General features: G+C 43.6%; 1 long non-coding RNA gene across 4 annotated transcripts in view; it reads left to right on the forward strand.

Annotated features, from left to right (window-relative positions):
- Positions 1-1,560: 1,560 nt before the first annotated feature.
- Positions 1,561-21,130, forward strand: part of LOC308236103 — a 39,793-nt gene continuing 20,223 nt past the window's right edge. Inside the window, exons 1-5 of one of the 4 annotated variants that reach the window (XR_013959240.1) lie at positions 1,620-1,954; positions 6,345-6,432; positions 6,986-7,051; positions 16,578-16,770; positions 20,658-21,005. This is a non-coding gene — a long non-coding RNA (uncharacterized lncRNA). Of the gene's footprint in view, positions 1,955-6,344; positions 6,433-6,985; positions 7,052-16,577; positions 16,771-20,657; positions 21,006-21,130 lie in introns of those variants that run through there. The other 3 variants (XR_013959238.1, XR_013959239.1, XR_013959241.1) reach the window with 3 other exon arrangements.

Raw genomic sequence — 21,130 nt, forward strand, 5'->3', positions numbered from 1 at the left:
CTCTCCCTCTTCCTCCCCGGCTCCCTCTCTCGCTCGTTGGCGCTCCCCTCGCCCCTCCCTCGCGCCCGCCTCTCCACCGCTGCCCTCCTCTCCACCCTCCTCTTTTTCTCCCCCCTCCCTTCCCTGGTCTCTCTGCCCCCCTCCCCTCCTTCGCCCTCACCCCCACCCCGCCTCTCTCTTAGACTCTCGAGCGCCAGCCCCAGGATGGCAATCACATCCCAGGCGCGCCGATCTCTCCCAACTTTCCTCTTCGGCTAAGTCCGGGTGGAGCGGCGAATCCGAAGCTCCGCGGGCCCTGGTGGCGGGCCTGACCGCCCCGAAGTACAAAGAGACCTAGGCGGAGGAGGGCGCAGCGGCGAATTCTGGCTCTCTCCTCGCCACTGTAAATCCCGGAGTTAGCGGATTTCTCGGATCGCCACCCCGCCTCCCCTAGCTTCTCCCACAAGGCAGGGGACCCGAGAACGAGCTGAAGTTTCGGAATGAAGGTCCCTGGGAGAGTGCCACGAGTGCCCTCGTCCGGGGCGTAGAGAGTCCGGGAGACTGTCCCTCTCCGCCAGCAGCAGCAGGTGGGCAAGAGACGGGCCTTGGGCATCTGCACGTATTAGACCCGCTCTTACTTCCACCAACTCCCTGCCAGATTTCGAGGGAAAAGACACTGGGGGCTTGGAACGAGGGAGGGGGGTAGCCTTTCTCTAGAGGGGAGGCAGCGAGCAAGAGCTGCCAGACGCAGAAGCAGCCCCACCGGAGCAGGTCTCCGGACCCCACTCCTCCTCCCCATTTGTTCAGAGCCTCGCTGTTTCGTTCTGGGCGCTTTTCAGCCGCAGCTCGCCCTGCCGAGGCCGGTGGTGTGGTGGTGGAGGATGAGGGTCCCCTTCCCCTCCGAACGCTCTCGCACCCCCGCCCAAGCTCCACTGTAAACACTCCACAGAGCAGTGCCCAACCCAACCACTGTTTGCTCAGCGAGGCGCTGGCAAGGCAAACACACACAACTGAGTCACAGGCAGAGCCCTTGCCCACCACGGCCACGCAGTCCGAGTGCAAAACAGACTCTGCAGGTCTCTCCACCCCGCGCCGCCACGAGCCACAGACGCGCTGGATCTCAGGGACAGACAGGGGCGCTGGTGAACCAGGACGGGGGCGGGCACATGGGTGGGCACTCCACTGGCGCTCACTATATCGGGGAATGTGTGCGCTTTTATTAATGGGGTCACACGCAAGCCGAAGCACGACTAGACACAAAGTGTCCCACGATGACTTTGACGGGCGAGAAACACTTATATACTGAGCTCCCTCGGCCCCTGGCACTGGAGCTGGGGTGCGCGACAACGCGCACGCGCGCCGACTCCTCCCCCTCCGTCAGCTTCCCAGGCTCCGCCCCTCCAGCGGCTATTCTCGGGGACCCTTGCGATCCCCGCGGCCCCGCCTCTCCCTGCCGTCACCTCTAATTGGACGCCGGCCTGCATTGACTCCGTCCCCCCCAGGTCCTGGGCCCGCCTCCCTGCGAGTCAAGGCGCCGGGGGGCGGGGCGTCGGCGCGCTATTGTCATGGAGACGGGAAGCCAGTGGCAGTGGTGGCGGCCCCGCCGCGCAGAGGTGGCTGCGAGCCAGCCGAGACCCAGCGAGGCCGCGCGGCCGGACCGCCGGACGAGAAGGGAGCGCGGACTCGGCCAGCGGCGGCCTCCCAGGCAGCCAAGGCACGGGGTCCTCCTGGGCGCGGCGGGGCCGGGGTGGTCGCAGGGAGCGCCTCGCAGCGTCCCCGCCCTGTTCCCTTCGCTCCCGCCTCTCGCGGCCCCTCCGCCGCTCAGCGCCCGCCCCCGGCTCCGCCCGCCGCCAGCTCAGCCCCTCGCGGTAACGGTCGGTAGCGGCCCTAGCGGCCCGTGCGCGCCGCCCGCCGGGGGCTCACAGCGGCCACGAGGGAGCGTCCGCGGCCCGCGCTCCCGCGACGAGACTCCGAGGTGAGCCCTGCGCCCCGATCCCACCGGCCCCCCATCCTGTCGCTCCCGGCTTTCCCGCCCCTCGAGCCGCGTCCGCGTCCCCTCGTGAACCGGATAGACCCGCGGGCAGGGCCTGCGTGAGTTTGGGGCGGGCCTCCCCAGGTGCCACGGACCCCGGGCGCGCGCGCGCGTGTGTGAGTCCCCTCCGTCCACGCGCGGCCGCTTCACCCTCTCGGCTCTCGACCAGGATGCTGATTTCCCAAATGGGGCCATGGAGGTGTGTGTCACCCGAGCATCCGAGCCCGTCCCACAGACACCCTCATTACATCATCCTGCCACTCGGGCCGCTGGGCCGTCCCCCCACCCCCACCCCCGCCGCGTCACCCCCTCTTCCTCCACTGTCTTCTTTCTTGTGTCAGGGACCCGAGAGAAAGAATCCTGAAAGATACGGGAGCGTTTAGAATGTATGGTTCTGCTGCTGTGCTTGTCACCTCCGCTCTCCGTCACAGTTAGGGCTCGTTTCTTAAGGACGTCTCTATTTCCTGCTTTATTTGCAGCGATGGCTCGGCGCGCGGCTGGCCGCGGAGATGGACTTGTGTTCACACACGAACGGGAAGAGCGGGTCCTTCCTTAGCATGCGGGCGGGACTCAGCCACGGGCGGGTTTTCTCCGTCCTCCTGTGAAAGCTTTCAGGTTTTGACCGGCAAAAGCGAGGTTTTAAACTTTTTATCTTGGTGGTGGTGACCTCCCCCTCCTCGCCCCCCCCCCCCGTTTCCTCCCTTTATTCATCAGTTTTTCCGTTTGGGAGCCCATTACTTGTTAGCAGTCTTGTCCCTGGGCTGTTGTTACTGATGCTTTCCGCCCCCAGCAGAGGTGGGAGCGACCTCCCTCTTATTTCAGGTTGCCAAGACGACCGATTCTCTTTTTTTTGGGGGGGAGGAAGGGGGGTGGTTTGGGAGGTGGGCTTTCTATGCCATTTTACCTTTCTGAACATTCTAACTTAGACCAGGGGACAGGTCTGTCCTGATTGTTCTTCATGTCAGACTTCACATGTTCTCATGTTCAAGCTTTCCGAGGATTTATTGGTGTGTCATGTCTGCACCGGTCCCAGTTATGCCCAGCTCTTCACATTTAAAGCTTTGGCATCGGACCCACAGTTGCCCTGCGAAGACGTGGGCCGCCGAGCTTGCTCTTCGAGTTTTGGCTGTAGAGCTGTCATTGTGTAAATCAAGTGCAAAAGAGGTTATTCCTGTTTTATTGAGTGTAATCAGTGTTTACAGTGAAAACTTTAAAGACTCATAAAAGTAGGTCTGCTGTCTTCTGACGGTCTCATCATTCTTGTGGGAGAGACACAACACCCACAGTAGGAGAGGCAACAGATTGCTTCTGTCATATCACTTGGCTGTTTTGGAGTGTACTTAAAGGATTATGATTGATAAGGTTGTCCTGCCTGAGAATGTTGACACAGGTGTGCATCGTTATCTTAATTAAGATCCTGAGAAAATGTTGTCTATAAAATGGTGACATAGGAAGGGCGGCATATTTTTTTTGTACAGTTTTGCTTTGGGAGAATTTAATTGCACTTGAAACCTGTCTTTGAGCTTCCAGATTTTGTGAGCACTCTGGCAGTGGAAGTTTGAGAGAGAAATGATCGTTTAATGTTAAGTGTTCTGGCACGTACTCCTACGACTTGTGGCTTTTTGGCAATGCCTTTGTCGGCGTTCTTTGTGCTCTATCTTTGTTGAATAATGGTTACTAATTTAGAAAGAAAGGCACAGAGCAGTCTATTAAGCAAATGCTTATTAGTGTTCAGAATAAATCTGTAGAGGAAGGCAAGCTTGATGTGCAGAAACAGAAATAAGAAGGTAAATATATGAGACATTTATGCCACTTGATTATTTGGAAAACATTCTCCTGGAATGTTTTATTGATCTAAAACAATTACTGTTTTCATATCATCAGGTACTTAGGTACATTGCTTATTTCCAGAAATAGGAAAAAAAACCTGTTTTATTTTTTCCAAAACATTGTTCTGTAAATTTGAATTGGTGAGCAAGTGAAGATAGTGCATTTAGGCTCTTAATAGTTTAAGGATCCGAATCATAACCTGGGTGACCAGTAAATTAATATTACCGTCCTTGACTTCAAATCTCTGAATGCAAAAACAATAGCAAAGACGGATGCTGTTGATCATATTACCCTTGGCTTACCCAGCACCTAATACCCTTCAACATAAGTATTGCATTAAGATTTCCCCCTCTCTTTGTAGATCATGATTTCCAGGAAGCTGGCTGTCCATCATTGTGTATATAAGATGTGTGAGTGTTTTTCTTTAATATTCAAACTCACTGTAGAGAGAGGAAATGAAAGTGGAGGAGGCCATAGGCATATACGATCGGAGGAGAAGCCAGGTGTAGAGTCACAGCTCATTCCTGACTCCAGGGATAATTAGCTGGCTAGAATTACATGGTAAACTAAAATCAAAGAAAGACTTATTTAGATTTGTTTGCTGAAATTCCAATAAGAGCATTACTTTTTGAGGATAATTGCTTCATTGACCCCACAACTCCCCTATCAGAATTTCTTTTTCTGGCAGCTAAGATCAGCATCTCCAGGTGCTTTTCCGTGTATTATTTTAAAATTTGATATGCTGTGTTAAAAGAAATGAAACAGGAATATGAACTAATTACTTATCATTCATTTTAATTAGTAACACAAATAATCATTAATATATGTTTACATCCTAGGAATCGCAAGAAAAATTTAAATGTTCTTTAGATGATAACATTCAAGTAAATGAAATTGTTTAATTCTGAGTGGATTATAGGTTATGAAAACAGTATTCTATTTTGGGGGTAATGTTTTAACTCTGAGATAGCACAGCCTGTTTTGTGCGGTAATGTCTCAATATCTTTGTATATTTCCCTTCAATTTCTACATTGTGTTGACTTTTGCATTTTTAACATCTTTTTTGTATGATTATTAGCTGTCTCATAGAAAAGAATCATTCTTAATAGAATAGCAACTGATGCAACTCTAAGAAGATGTCACATCTTGGAATTATTTAATAATGATCCTGGTTTGCTTTTATCACTATTCTGATGTGTGATTCTTATGACTTATTTCTACATAAATCTGCAGTGTTTTTATTGCCACAGTAAACCTAACCACCAATTTAGCTTGGCAAATTAGCTTAGAGGCTTCCAAATTGAAAACGAGTATATTCTAATGTAGTTTGAATTTAACTCTTTATTAGTAAGGATGCACTTACCATTTGTTCAAGAGGAGGGAATACAATTTTCTGCTGCAGTTGTCATTTACACAATTCGTTTTTCTAGCCTTTTCTCAGGCTAATGCTGTTCCACACCTCAATAGGGCCTTTACTTGTTTATTTGCCATAATACAGAGTGATACCTTGGAGAAAATTAGATTAGATTTTTACATTTAATATCCCCCAAGTACTTAACTCGTCTTCTGTGATTCCTTAAACAGAATCACTTCCATTTTCTGTGCAGGTGGTAAGTAAGATGCTTCCAAAACACATTTGGATGTTTTCAGCTAAGCTGACTTCTGAGCCATGGGGTCCTCCAGATGTTGGCTGCACTTTGTTCTTGAATATCCCCGGCTCATCCTCCAGTGAGTGTCTGCACAGTGTGCTTGTGTGCGGAGTAAGCCCCAGATAGCATCAGTATTGGTTTTACCAAAGTATTTACGTTGCTAATAGAGACGAAGTACAGAGTGTCACTTGAGGCCTTTGGTTATATAATTTTATTAATGCATTCAACCAAGGTTCAGCAAGTAGAACATTTTTTGCTTCATGGAAATCCGCTGAATAATTTATTTTTAATGATGTAGTTGAATAGTGAAATTCATAAACTCGGTGCTTTTCATAAAAATTAAGACTAGTGCTATATTTTATAATAATAGAATTATTATCGAAAGGAAATACTCTGATTGTACCAAATTGCAGTTTTTTGATTATTTTCATTACCCAGTTCTTTTCCGAATAAATTTAGTGGGAGTATCAGCTCCCGTCATGAGACCAAACTCTTTAGATGACAAAGAGTACACAGTTATGTGTAAAATGTCATTTTTTTCATCAAAATAGGGGCTGCTGCATACAAGTAGGTGAGAAAAGCAATGAAAAAAATTATTTTGCAAAATATTTGTGTCGTACAGTGAGGAGAGCAAGGGACTGGGATTAGTGATAAGGAACATTTGTTAAGTAAAAAGAGGCGGTTGTGTGACCAAAAAAAAAAAAAAGCTAATTTTACAGAAGGCTTCTACAGTTAGCAGAGCCTGCCAGAGAACAAATGCTTCTCTGTGAACACTTTCAAAGGCATGAAAGTGATTTTCCCCGTAATACAAAAGTAACATATAATTGTACTTGTGAACCCATATCGCTGATTAGGTCCTACGGAGATGGCGTTTCATGTCTGCCCAAGAGCCGAAGCGTTACAGCAAGTTCGAAAACACACAACACAGAAATAAAGAAAATGGTAAGCCGTGAGCATTCTGACTTCTCTTTGTCTGCCTTTCAGCTTATTTTTTTCTGTATTTTTTTCTAACTATCGGTAGAGTGGTTGTTGAATTTAAAAGATAAGAGGATTGTTTTTTGTTTTTTGTTTTTTTTCTCCCTAAGGATAAATATAGGCAAAACCTAAACATGAATGCGAATTGGCTGAGTTTTGTATCTGTTGTCAGCCCAAATATATTGTTTCATATGTCATGCATATTAATGGAATTCAAACATATTAAGACGAAGACTCTTTTTATATAAAATAGGTGTGTGCGTGCGGGGGGAGGGAGGTTCCCCACTCTTTTGAGAATAGTAAGAAAACATGTCCCTTCGGCAGTAATAGGTTACGGTTGATTAATTGAGAAGCTTGCCCTAAACGTTCTCTAGTGGAGATAGCTGGGGTGTGCTCTTTGAGAAATGTATCCGTCGGTAATAAAATCGGTTGAAGTATTGGTAATTAAATTGTAATGCCATCGAAGAAGGAAGTTGCAGTAGGAAAGATGAAGCTAACCATTGCTGTGTTTCTTTTTAAGGATCCGCAGTTCATAACGGAGCGGCCGTACTGACTACTGGAAGGAGGAGATTCTGAAGATTGGGAGGTAATAGTATCTTATTTTAAAAGAATACTTTCCTCTATCATCCCAAGCCTTTATTAAATATGAGAATGTTATCTAGTCGACAGCAATTTCTTTACATTTGAGATATGGAAATGATCTGATTTCCTGGCCTAGGTTTCTGAGCTGCGACCAGGGCTATGGGTTGTGTTGGGAGAGCGGAGAAATCTCATCGAGGCATACTCAGCACCCTTAAAATAGCGTCTTTCTGAGAATTCGATCTGCGATGGTGGCTGCACAGCGCTGGTAGATATCCTTTTAGTTTGTCGTCGATGTGGATGCATTTAGCAAGTTGCTTAGCTGTCCTCATGTCCCTCCCAGGCCCTGAGGCTTCTCTGGGGCGGTGCTCTCTCTGCAGGGCCAGCCATGACCTGACGCTGTGAGCGGGAGACGTGGTGTTTGACAGCAGGTTCCAGAGCTCTGCCAGGGCGTTGGCTGGGCCCAGCCTCGGCAGCTCTGGGCTCTCCTGCACTGCAGGCCAGGAGCTCAGGCTCCTGGGTTCTCTTCCCAGTTCACAGCTTTCAGTCCCTTTCCAGAGTTTTCATAATCCGAGGCCACGGGCAATACTTTCCTTCTCCTCTCGTTAGGTTGGCTGGCTGCTGGCTTTGCAGCTGTCGTAGGGATTCACAGGGAATGGGGGACTCTGTCTTCTTCTGGGTGATGTTTTTGATCATTTATTCGCGTGCTGTTTCATTTTCAAAAACCTAATGTCGGTGTTAAGGAATGAAGCTAAGATTCCTCTTTTTTTTTTCATTGTCTAAAGTTTTACCTATGTCTCCTTCTCCCCGATGGACACCCCCCCAAGCTAAGATTCTTGAAGAGCAAATACGATGTTCAGTTTGTGTCCATCAGAAGAGCTGCTCTCTTCTCATGCCGCGCTACCACACTGAATGTGCAGGTTGAATTCCAAACATAAAACCCGCTTATCAAGGATGAGTTCCTGCATCGGAACATGTTCCAACAGGCTTCAATCGTGTAACGGTGTTTATGGCCTTCGTTTCATTTTTAAGAAAAATTATATACTTTTCTGGTCATCAGAAACATCTACTCCCTGAGCTATGTCTGTGGAGGGATATTAGTAGAACTATAAAGGGCTTTGTGTGATGTCTAATTATATAATGAGGAAATTGGTAAGCAACGTGGTAACTAAAATTAATTTATTCCATTAAAGGAGCTAGTATACATTTAAACACAAAAACCTTCAGGAAAAGCCTGTTTAATCTTGAAATTAAAGGATGTTTTTGGTTAACACAACAGGAAGGGGGAAATACACCAATCTCGGGTTCTTTTATTCACGCCTAGGTAGTCAATAGCCGAGGGAGCCATTAAAATGTAGCCTAGAAAAATGGTGATATCGAAGTGATTACTTGGAAAGCAGTTTACATTTGCAAAACAATTCCGTATTATAACCTTGACCAACTTTTACACTTCATGTACTTGGCTTATTACTCCAGGTTGTAAAATACCAGTCTGTGGAATAGCTTGTGTATGGAATGCCAGGGTCTTTTTGAATGAACTAATAGGTCTTGATGGTCATCTTAAAATATTCTACAATATTACAAAGTTAAAATGTAATATTTATTAATAGAAGGAAAATATAAAATTTAATATCTGGGCAACGGAGACCTTTAAACCTACTTTAAAAGTCTAATCTTGACATCTATGACACTATTTTTTGTCTTTGTTATGTAGATAGAATTATGGCTATTCTACATTCCAAATGTTTTATTTATTAATTCCAAATTTTATTCTCTATAATGGACTTTTAAAAGAAAAGGTGTGTGTGCTTTAGAGAGTAAAATTTGGAGTCCCGGGCTAATTTATTAAGCATCAGTACATAGAAACCAGCCTTGATTAATTTAGAACTCTGGAAGGGGGCCGGTAAAACGGGTTTCAACTAAAATATCCTAATGCAGCAACCATTTAAATTAAATGTTTGTTAACATAACAGTGATGGCATTTTCTCCTCCTCCTCCTTGTGGTTTTGTCCAACTGAATGTTACAGTGGCAGTTGCACTGACTGTTAAGTGTTTAAATGATGACACCATTATGTGAAGTGATTTTGAAATGAGAGATTCCAGCCAAGAATTACATCTGCTCCCATCTCCCTCACATCATACTCTCTGGCAGTGCAGATTATGATTGATTTGTTTGTGACAGATTGCAGGAAACAGTCATTGATTTTTCAATATTTTACCTTAAAATTATTTACAGTTGTAACCATGGGGAGGTATTTCCATGGGCTGTCAGCCCCTGAAAGACTAGGATAATATTCCCTGCTCTCTGACAAGACAAATTACCTGTAATGAGTGCAGTAGCTGAAGGGTATACTTTTATTTTAAAATATGTCAATAACCCCAGTGACTAAACGAATATTGATTTAGCATAATGAAGCCTGAGTAATGTGAAAATGAGCTTTTTCAAGGAGCAGGGGAGAGACTTTCTCTCTGGCTGGTTGGGAGAAGCTCTCCATTCTTTTCAACCAGCTCGTGGAGATAAGGGGTTTTATATGCAAACCACCAGGAATGGTAGTGCTGCTTGGGAAAAGCAGGGCCCCAATATTGTGCCCTCGCTGTCATCGCGCCTTTTTCAAATCTCATTTGGAGTCTTACTTTTGGTCACAGGATGGCTCCTGATTTGCTTGATCTGATCTTTGACCCACGTAATATTTTTACAATTCCAACATATTTTGCATTAGAACCCCCGGTAATGAATATTAAAATATAACTATATGTACAATCATGTGGAGGTGACATAATCATTACCTTGAGACATTTCTAATGGGTTATTGTAGTATTTAATGTGCCGTATTTTATGGTAGAATAATTCCCAGTCCCTGGACATCAGATTGCTTTCAGTGGGAATGAAGATTAATTTACTTAAGTCCTGCTATTGTGGGCACCAGTGCGTGTTTTCATTTTTGTCAGCCTTCTCCCCCTTTTTCAAAGGTAATTCTCACCTTTTTTATGGATTAAGATCTCAGTAATAAGGCCCTTCAAGCAGGAATGATTGCAAAGAAGTACTTAGCTTTATTTTATGGTCCATCAAGGAGCCTGAAGGCTTTATGCCTGAATAAGCATCTCCATATCTAACTTGGGAAGGAGAAAATAGGGCAAACGATGCCGGTGATACCCAGCAGAAAAGTAACTGTTTGAACAAGATGTCAAACTGATATTTCACGGGAACCCAGCATAGTGTATGACAACCAATAATAATAAAGTCTCATTAAAAGCGATAGGTAAAGTCCCTTTAGAAATTAAAAAGGAGTTACGCTTCCAAGAGCACGCAGATTTCTCTCTGTGAGCGCTGGTTCTCCTGTGCCATCGGCATTGGAAACGTTGCAATAAAATGAAAAGTATAAACATGTCTTTTAACGAAAAAAGGGATCGGCTCTAGAACAAAAATTTATCATTTAATTTCCTCCCCCAAGTATTTGCCTGAGGGGGGGACACAGATGATCTTTGTCACTCGTCTTCGTTGTGTCCTGCAGTAAAGTAGATGCTTTATAAAATACAGCTCCATGCTTTCAAATGCTGGAGTTCATTCTCCATCACCCCGCCCCCAAATTCTTTCCCTGTTTCTACATAAGAACCTTTGGAAATAGAAATCTGAGGGATGTACCACCATTATATATAAAACCGGTAGTCCAAATTCTTCAACCATTAATTTGGTTTATAGTTTTCTAAGTCGATATAGTATCCACAGAACTTACCTATGAATAAGGCATATGTACAGTTTATGCCTTCTAGGAGAAAAGGGGTATAGATTTTAAAGAATTTTAAATAAAGCATAGTTTCTTCAGATAAATCTATGCCAAGGAAAACATCTATATGGTTCTTCAGTTTATTTTGGAGTAAAATAATGACTGTGCCATAGTCAGTACGTCTTGACCCCATCATTTAGTTTCAGCCTGTGTGTTCATGTTATAGCACGTGTGTAGAACTATTTTGGATACTATGCCATTCTCCATTTCCTTTCTCCCCTTAAAAACAAATAACCTGGCCGAAACCGGTTTGGCTCAGTGGATAGAGCGTCGGCCTGCGGACTGAGGGGTCCCAGGTTCGATTCCGGTCAAGGGCACGTACCTTAGTTGCGGGCACATCCCCAGTGGGAGGTGTGCAGGAGGCAGCTGATCGATGTTTCTCTCTCATCGATGTTTCTAACTCTCTATCCCTCTCCCTTCCTCTCTGTAAAATATCAATAAAATATATTTAAAAAAACACACACAAAAAACAACAAATAACCTGCCTTTGTTGTTATCCTTTAAGGTAAAACTATATAAAGTGTTTTCAAACCATTGCCTCGGGTTGGTTAAAACATTTATTTTTTGAAAAGGAGGAAATGCCCGTTTGTAAAATATTTCTTGTATTTGTACCTCTTAAGATAAACAGTTTACTTTGCTATGGTACGTATCAATCTACTTCATTAATTTTCCCCAGAATTCATTTTACCATGTTTGATCAGACCTTTTATGATAAATTAATATAGAACAAATTAGCATATAATTTTATTTTCCATATGGCCTCAGCTAATTGCAGAACTATGCTACCACTATGCGGGGAGGGCAATTTGATAGTTTAGGTAGACTATAAAGTGTTTGCAAATGCTCAGTGCATCCTGGCTAATGTGTTGTCGAATATGTTTTCAAGTAAGCAGTTTGGAGAAAAACTCACTCCTGGTTCTGAGTTATTAAAATACCTCCTAAGGTAGCATTTTTAGTTAGTGTGCATAATTGATTACTGATTTATCTTCTCCTAGCATAGGGCAGCAATACAGAGTCAAGTGCAGTTGGTGAAGTATAAGATCTTAGGGATTGAGGGTGACAGTGATCATGACAACTAAATGGATCATTCTCTCTCTGAGATTCAGCAGTTGGTCTGAAATTTCCTGTGCTCTGTGCACTGTGGATGCGAAGGACGTGGAAGAATCAAGTGCTCGAGTGGTTTAAATACGCTTTGGATGTAACTATTTATAGACGACAGTATTTTTCCAATTACAATTCTCAGTTGTCATTCAGAAGATTAGGCACCTCCTGATCATCAATTTTAAATGCCTACTGTTAGAGTATTACCAAACATTTTCTGTTTTAATCAAAATATAGGAAAAAAAATCAATTTTATATGTTGACTTTTTTTCTAAAATGTCTTTATTGCGTGGCATGAATGTTTACACCTGAAAGTGGTCTCCAGGCAACCCCTTTCTCTGTCACGGAAACTCTCCCGGCAATCCGGCATCTTTAGAGTAGGGTTACGATCACTGTTTAATGTGACCGTGTTATATGTGGGGGAGGAAAAAGACTTGACAGGTATATATATATATTAATTCTCTATATTCAGTGCCTCTGGAATAGAACACTTTCTCCTCAGCAAATCTGTTAGCTCAGCTCACATACAAGAAACAGTCGCCTTCACTGGCAGAGCGTGTGCGACACGTTTAAATATTTGATTTATGTAAAGAAGGTTGCCATCCAGTTTCTCCAGACTCCTTACGTCGGAGGAGGCTGTCTCCTTGAGGAGGTGCCTGGCCATTGGGGAGTTCCTGCTTGTGGCCTCGGTGGTGGCTGTGGAGAGCGGGGGGGGGGGGACCCCCCTGTGGCCGGCAGGCTGGGGAGCACCGTGAATGGGTGTGGCTGGTCGGAGGCTGCCCTCAGCCAGGGACCTGGGGAGGATTGCAGAGGCTGGGGCCACGTGTGCAAACTGCTGTGCGTTGCACTGTTGTGAGCCATCACGTTGGTACTTTATCCACTTCTCTAGTTGTTATAAAGAATTAAAGTGCTATGTGATGGCTTCTTAAGCTAGATTGCAATATGGCAGCCAGTTTACTAGGCTAGAGTATTTATGTTTTACTAGAGGCCCGTTGCACAAAGATTCGTGCAATAGGCCTTCCTTCCCCTGGCTGCTGGAACTGGTTTTCCTCTGGCACCTGGGACCCAGGCCTTCGCTCTGGCCGGAGCCTTCAGTCTTCTCTGCTCAGGTGGGAGCGCCGCTCCTGTAGCTCCCTCCGCCCCCTTATTTATCATAGTCAAAAGTTTCCAGTTTTTGACTATGATAAATAAAACCTCATAGCAGGCATCCTGCCCTGCCTGGCCACTCCAGCCTGCATATGCAAATTAACCCGCCATCTTTGTTGAGTTGATTTGCATACTCACTCCTGATTGGCTGGTTGGAGCGTCACAGAGATATGGTCAGTTTGCATATTTCTCTTTTATTAGTGTAGATTTTTATTTTTAATTAAACTCTATAGTGTGAGCTAATTATAGATTTCACATGCAGCTGTATTAAATAATGGAGAAATCCCTTGTCCCCTTTTCCCAGTTTCCCCCAATAGTAACATCGTGCAATATCACAACCTGGACATCGACCCCGTGTAGAACATCTCCATTGCCACAAGCATTCCTCAGGTCCCCCTGACATCCGTACTCACTCCTTTCCCACCCCTCTGCCTCACCCTAGCTACAGCTAGTCCGTGCTCCAGTTCTGTAGTTCTGTCTTTTCCAGAACGTCACATAAATGGCATCACATAGTATGTAATCTTCTGTGATTGGCTTTTCTCGAGATCCCACTCGCAGATATCAGTCGTTTGTTCTTTATGTTTGGGCAGTATCCCGTGGCGTGACCGGCCATGGCTGGTTTAACCACTCACCAGTCGGGACAGGGTTGTTCCCAGTTTTGACTATGATAAATAAAACCGCTATAAACATTTGTGTGTAGTTTTTTTTTGTGTGAACATAAGTTTTCATTTTTCTGGGAGAAATGCCCGGGAGTGCGATTGTGGTTCATATAATTGCACAGAGCATTTCTTTTTGAGACTGGAATTGACATTTTGTGTGTGGAAGGGAGGACGGAGGGCATCCACATTTTTGCAGTGTTTTTGCTGTAACTGGATTTGTTTAGGATTTTAAAACATGCAGACTATCATAAATAACTTGTAGCCAGATATAAAAAAAAATACAATTTTTCACAACATAGATGTTTTTCCTGACTTTTTATAAAAATACTTCTTTAAAAATTGCTTTTTCTTGGAGGTGAATAATTCCTATGTAAGGGAAATAAAAGTAGACAGATACTATAGGAAAGATGTTGCAAAGATGATGAGACCCATGGAGAAATTTGGGGGAAATTCCCCAGTGTTAATAAAGACTTGACATTCAAAGATGTGTTGTGATAGCCTCTGATTGATGGACTCTAGCTTTTATAGCCGTCATCTTTCCTGCAGTTTTTATTTGTAGAATTAATTAATTATCTTTAATTAATAAAGATTGTGTTCGGTGCTGTTGCATTTAATGCTCATTTGATTCAACTATATGCACTTAGTAGGAAAAAGAAATAAATTATTTTCTTCCTAGTGCACAGCCCCTAAAAATACAACTACTTTACAGGAGGTTTAATGGAAGAAACAGCTCTGTTCCAAATCCTGGTGGAAATTATACTGTTACATTATACCTACTGAGACACAGTGAGCTGGGTACAAAATCATGTGTGCTCTATTTTTGGGGAGACCCACTGAAAGGATATGCAAGGGTGATTTTACTCTGATTTTTCACCATATAGATTGTCTTTAGAACTCTCATGGAAGAGGCAGCTCCATTTTTAAAAAAGAAATCTTGTCTGCAGTTAACTGGTTACAATGATCCTTCTAACACAAGACAATATTATAAATCTTTAACTTGTTTGAGTGAGGCGCTGGGCTCAGGGGACCCCCGGCTTTCAGTGCTTCCAAATATTATTTCATCTTTAGCCCATTATGGTAAAGGCCACAGTGATATAAATGACATAAAATAATAAAAAAATCCTCACCCTTAAGAATGACCTGGTAAAAGATAGAATAGACACCTGGACTCTTTCTATGCCAGCAGTCATTTATCCTTACGCAGCTATCGAAGCCCCCCATTATCGAGCACTTCCAGGCGCCGGGAACCTGACGGTAAAGGAGCAGTCGCCCCACTGTCCGCTTAGCACAGTCCTCAGAGGTCTTAGCTCGGGCAGTGGGGACAGGAGAGGAAAAAGAAACTGAGATCGAGGCCAACACGGCTGTGCTTTCTAGAAATGGAGAACCTTCGGAATTCAGGAGAGGCTGGGGGAGCCGACCCTGCTGGAGTGGGGCTCTCAGAAAGCGGCAGGCTTGCCTTCGGAAGAGCATATGCTAGAATGGGATAGGGAGGATACGGAGGACTTCAGGTGGGAAGAGGGACGTGAGCCGGAGGGGTGTGTTTGTTGCAAGTGGGGTGGAATCTGGTCTGGCTAGGCCTTCCTGGGGCATCAAAGGGATAGATCTCTGCCCAGGGTATATTTAACAGCTTCCAATGTTCTAGAGAACTCACCAGAAATGAGGCTGATTTTCTGGCATGCTTTTTTTTTTTTTTTTGGAAGAGTAATATTTGAATTTAGGTATGTGGGTTTGAGGGGAAAAAACCAATGGATGCTCTTTCTCCAAAAGTGGGGCTTGGCCTTTAGCTATGAGGCTCGATCTGTTTGTGTGTGTGAAACAAAATATTATTTCCCTTTTTTTATATTTAATAACAAGTGTATTTTACACATCTCTAGTATCTTAAATGCATAATCTGTACAAGTATAATACTTTATAAAATTTTAGTTTATTTTAGGCTTAAAATAACATTAGAACTTAAAGTTCTTTTGAAGAACTCCGAAGTTAAAACTGCAAGATGACATATAGATTACAAGTTGCACAAAGCATACATTTGTAAGATCGGAGATAGACCTGCTGGCCTTACTGAAAACTATTTTGAGCATTCTAAGAAAGTACAAGTATTTCTGTGATTATTTTTTTTTTTTTAACTTCTCAAGGTAGCAGGAGAGCTAAGAGCCTTTTCTAAATATGCATCTAATTTTAGGTGGCTAAAATAGGAAGCTATAATATGGCTGAGGCCCCTTTTCCTTGGGAACTTGGAAAAAGAAAGAGACAGGACCCATTATAGTTTCTTTAAATGTAGATGAGTCATAGAGCGATCACACTGGTAATAAAAACAGTATAATCAAGATAACTCAGGATTTTCTATGTAATAATATCGATTCCAATATCTCCAACTCTATGGCATTGCCAATGCGGAGGCCAAATGAATTGTGTTTTGTGAAAGAGCTACATTAGGTCAGCAACTTAGAAGTTCTGAGTAAATATAATGGCCTAGCATTGTGGAATCAGCTTGTAGTACTGTTTATCTAGCAGTTAAAAAAAAAAAAAAAAGAAAAGAAAAAAGAAAACAGTGCAATTTTAGACAGTTTTAAAAAAATTTTGCAAATATTGCAAATCATAGGTTGGTTACCACTAGACTTCCTGACTCTGCCGTGATTGCTCTACTCTGTATATTCTTTTAAGATGCCAGGCACTTTATAATTTTGTCTATAATTGTTTATATATATTTTCTCCACAAAATGTCCTTAGAACAACTTACTCCTAGATTTTCTTAACCCGCTTGTCATCTTTAAACTTTATGGCTGAATATACTACAGTGTCAGTGGCAGACACATTAGTGTCTATTTTATTTTTTTTCCAGGAGCCTTCCTATTCAAAATACCTTTCAGACTCGATGCATAAAAATAGCAGGCCGCGTCCGCCTGCGGGCTTTGGAAGCTGGGGAAGACTTGTTTTTCCACACGAAGAAGCTGAGTCCCAGGAAGATGAAATGACTTGCTAATAAGTGATAATGAGGATCTTTTGACTCCAAAGCACATGCTGCCAACTTGAAGGTGTGTGTCCCAAATTCTGGAAATTCAATTTGCAGATACTTGTATCACAACCCTATTCTTAATCATATTTTATTCTAATATTTTACGTTTGGCAGAAATACACTGAGTGGCCAGATTATTATGATCTCTGAACGCATAATAATCTGGCCACTCAGTGTGTGTGTGTGTATACATATATATATATTAGAGGCCTGGTGCATGAATTCGTGCATGGGTGGGGTCCGGCCAGCCTGGCCAGGGGGAGGGGACATGGGCGGTTGGCCGGCCTGCCTGCTGGTCGAACTCCTGGTCGAGGGAACAATTTGCATATTAGCCTTTTATTATATAGGATATACACTGAGTGGCCAGATTATTATGCGTTCAGAGATCATAATAATCTGGCCACTCAGTGTAAATGTCTACTGTCATCTCTCCATGTCATATAAACGTGTAGGCACTGAATATGGGTACAAGCAGCAAATTAAAGTGTGTTAATCTCAGAACTGAATTGTAACCCATAGAATGTTCCGTTTACTCATTACCCTTTATGCATACCTACTGATCCCCCTCCTTTATCTGCTCTGTGCCTCGCTCTTTCTTTTGCCTCCACACATTTGTCTTGGTGCATGGCACCACTCTTGCCCTAGTTACCAAACTGGGTCAGTGTTACTCTCAGAGCTTCTCACCGGCCAGGTCAGTTTTGCCTTCTAAAACCTCCCAAATCACACACCTTGGCCTGTTCGCAAGAGATACTTGGATTTACTAGGTGGAGGAATCAAAGTCTTTGTACCTAAAAGGCCACAGTCCACAGTGCAGCAATAAGTGTGGTCCATGGACTGTGACAGGCCACAGACTTTTAAAAAATAGTCTTTATTTTTAAAGCAGTTTTGGGTTCACAGTAAAACTGAGCAGAAAGTACAGAGATTTTCCATACCTCCTGCCCCCACACATGCTAACTTCCTCATTACCAACACCCCAACCACAGTGGTACATTTGTGACAATTGATGAACCTACAGTGACACACCGTTACCACTCAAAATCCGAAGTCTACATCAGGTTTCACTCTTGGTGTTGTATGTTCCAGGAGTTTGGACAAATATATAATGACATGTATCCACCGTTATAGTATCGTTAAGAATAGTTCTGCTCTAAAATTCCTTTATTTTCTGCCTAGTCATCCCTCCCACACACTGTTGGCAGCCAGCGATACTTTTTTCTTTCTCCATAGTTTTGCCATTTCTAGAATGCCATATGATTGGAATCACACAGTCTGCAGCCTTGTTCAGATTAGATTCTTTCACTTGGTAATATGCATTTAAAGTTCCTCCATGTCTTGGCATGGCTTGATAGTCTTTTTCTTTTTAGGGATGAATAACATTCCATTGTTTGGATGGACCACAGTTTATCCATTCACCTAATGATGGACATCTTGGTTGCTTCCAAGTCTTGGCAACATATAATAATAAAAGCATAATATGCTAATTAGACAAGACAGCCAAACGACCTTCCGGATGTCCTTATGGTTGACCTTCTGGATGAAGCCGTGGCTGCGAGGGCCACGCAAGCCGCCACGGTTGCAAGGGCTGAGTGAGCCCCTTGTATGAATTTCATGCATCGGGCCTCTAGTTATCAATAAAGCTGCTATAAACAGGTTTTTGTATGGGTAAAAGTTTTCAACACATTTGGGAAATAAACTCAGAAGCATGATAGATTGCTGGATCATATAGACTTTGTTGTTCAGATATTCAATACACATGATTACTTATTTCTTTGTTTCTTTTTATCAGTCGAGAGAGGTGTTAGAATCTCCCACTGTGAGTAGGTTTATCACATAAGCCTTCATTTATTTCTTTACCTATGCACATGCTTTCTTTATATAGATATGAGTTTCTGAATTATATCATTTTTCTTCTCTCTAAAGAACTTTTAACATTTCTTGCAAGACAGGTCTATCAACAAATTCTCTCAATTTTTGTTTTGCTAAGCAAGTTTTTATTTCTCCTTAATTTTTAAAGGATAAAATTTTAGGGTACAGAATTCTAGATTGGTAAGTTTTTCTCTTTCAACTCAAGTATTTCATTCCATTCTGCTTGCATGATTCTAAGAAGTGAGATGTAATTTTTATCTTGATTCCTCTAGTTTTTTTCAGGATTTTAAAAAATCTTTATCTCTGCTTTTCTGCAATTTAAATATGATATGCCTACATTAGTTTTTGTGCTTTTTTTTTTTTTTTTTTTGGCATTTACCCTTCTTTTTATTCTCAGTTTCCTGGATCTGTGGTTCTGTATCTGACATTAATTTGAGGAAATTCTCTGTCATTATTGCTTCAAATATTTCTTCTGTTCCTTTCTTCTACTTCTGGTATTCTCATTATGCATATGTACAATTTTTGTACTTTTGCCACAGTTCTTAGATATTCTGGTCTTTTTTTTTCCAATCTTTTTTTTTTTAATCCTTTCATTGTCAGAGGTTTCTACTGAGATATTTTCAAGCTCAGAGATTCTTTCCTCAGCCAGTGTCTAGTTTACTAATAAGCCCATCAAAGGCATCCTTAATTTCTGTCACAGTGTTTTTGATCTCTAGCATTTCTTTATTTTTTCTTAGAATTTCTCTCTCTCTCTGCTTACATTGCCCATCTGTTCTTGCATGCTGTCTACTTTATCCATTAGAGTTCTTATCCTGGAATCATAGTTGTTTTAAACTCCTGGTCTGAGAATTCCAGCATCCCTGTCATATCTGAGTCTGGTTCTGAATCTTGCTCTGTCTCTTCAGACTCTGTTTTTTGCTTCATCGTATGTCTTCAAGTTTTTTTCTTGGTAGCTAGACATGATGCACCGTGTGAAAGGAACGGTTGTAAGTGGCCTTTAGTTATGTGGTGATAAGGCATGGTGGGTGGGAGGCATGCGTTAGATTGGGTCTCAGACTTCTGGTGAGCTCGGGCCTCTTGCCTGAACTTCAGAAGCGCTTCTCTGTCACCCCCTCCCCGCTCCGGTGGGATGGGGTGGCTGACAGGGGAGGAGGGCCTGGAGTTGTCTGTGCCCCTTCTCTGTGTGGAAGGCTAGAGCAGGGGTGGGCAAACTTTTTGACTCGAGGGCCACAATGGGTTCTTAAACTGGACTGGAGGGCCGGAACAAAAGCATGGATGGAGTGTTTGTGTGAACTAATATAAATTCAAAGTAAAGGAGCGGAGGGGAGAGCAAGAGAACCGGATAGAACAGCCGGATCCGGCCCGCGGGCTGTAGTTTGCCCACGGCTGGTAGAGCCAGCTAGGAGGGGACGCTTCTCTTCCCCCAGGTCACTGAGGTAGATGCTGTTCAGATGGTTTCTCCTGAGAGTGTGTCTGGCTGAGAAGGACAGAATGCTCTGACCCTTTTTAAAGGATTCCTTTTCCTCTCCACCTGCCTGAAGCTCAGGGGAATTTTTCTCTGCTCTTCACTGTGAGAAGCTGGCTGACCTCCTGGGGGGGAAACCTCACCAAAGTGCAGGGACCCCCTAGGACTGCATCCCCTGGAGTATTGTACTCTCAGAGCTGTCCACACGGAGCCGCCAGCAACTCCTCAATTACAGTGTATGTTCTCCTACCCGGGCGTCGGTGCCCGTGCAGCTGACTTGTGGTTCTCGCTCCTCACCTGTCTGTCTCTCCAGCTGGGGAGACCGCGGTTTGCCCTGTGGCCTCCTCCTACCGATCTAAACCGATTTGTTGATTTTTCAGTTTGCTCACCTTTTTACTAGCTGCTAGGGTGGGGCCGTGGTGACTGACTTCCCAGCTCCTTACCTGTCAGACCAGAAACTACAAGTCCACAAACCGGTTTATTTTTTTTAATCAGCTCGTGACAAGATAAATACCCAAAATAAGAGAAAGCATTTGGAAACTCAAATAGCCATTTTATGTTTCTGTGATGTCCAGGTACATGAGTTTGTACGTTACAAAACGATTGGCCACAGAAACTGGAATTTGGAAACAAAGGAAAACAACAAACACTTGGTCCTTCACTGCAGATGGATGGAGAAGCGTGGGGCCAGGCGGCAGTCAAGAAGGATCATTTGGGTCCTGACCAGTTTGGCTCAGTGGCTGGAGCGTCGGCCTGCGGACTCAATGGTCCCAGGTTCGATTCCGGTCAGGGGCATGTACCTTGGTTGCGGGCATATCCCCGATAGGGGGTGTGCAGGAGGCAGCTGATCGATGTTTCTCTCTCATCGATGTTTCTCTCTATCCCTCTCCCTTCCTCTATGTAAAAAATCAATAAAATACATTAAAAAAAAAAGAAATGATCGTTTGGGGAGGGAACAACACCATTTTTGTAATTTTCTTTATGAGACCGGCAGGTGAGTTCCCCCCGGAGAGAAGGTCAGACTGCCTGGAGTGCATAGGGAAGCATG

This window comes from Plecotus auritus (genome assembly GCF_963455305.1).
Source record: "Plecotus auritus genome assembly, chromosome: 10".
NCBI classification, from domain to species: domain Eukaryota; kingdom Metazoa; phylum Chordata; class Mammalia; order Chiroptera; family Vespertilionidae; genus Plecotus; species Plecotus auritus.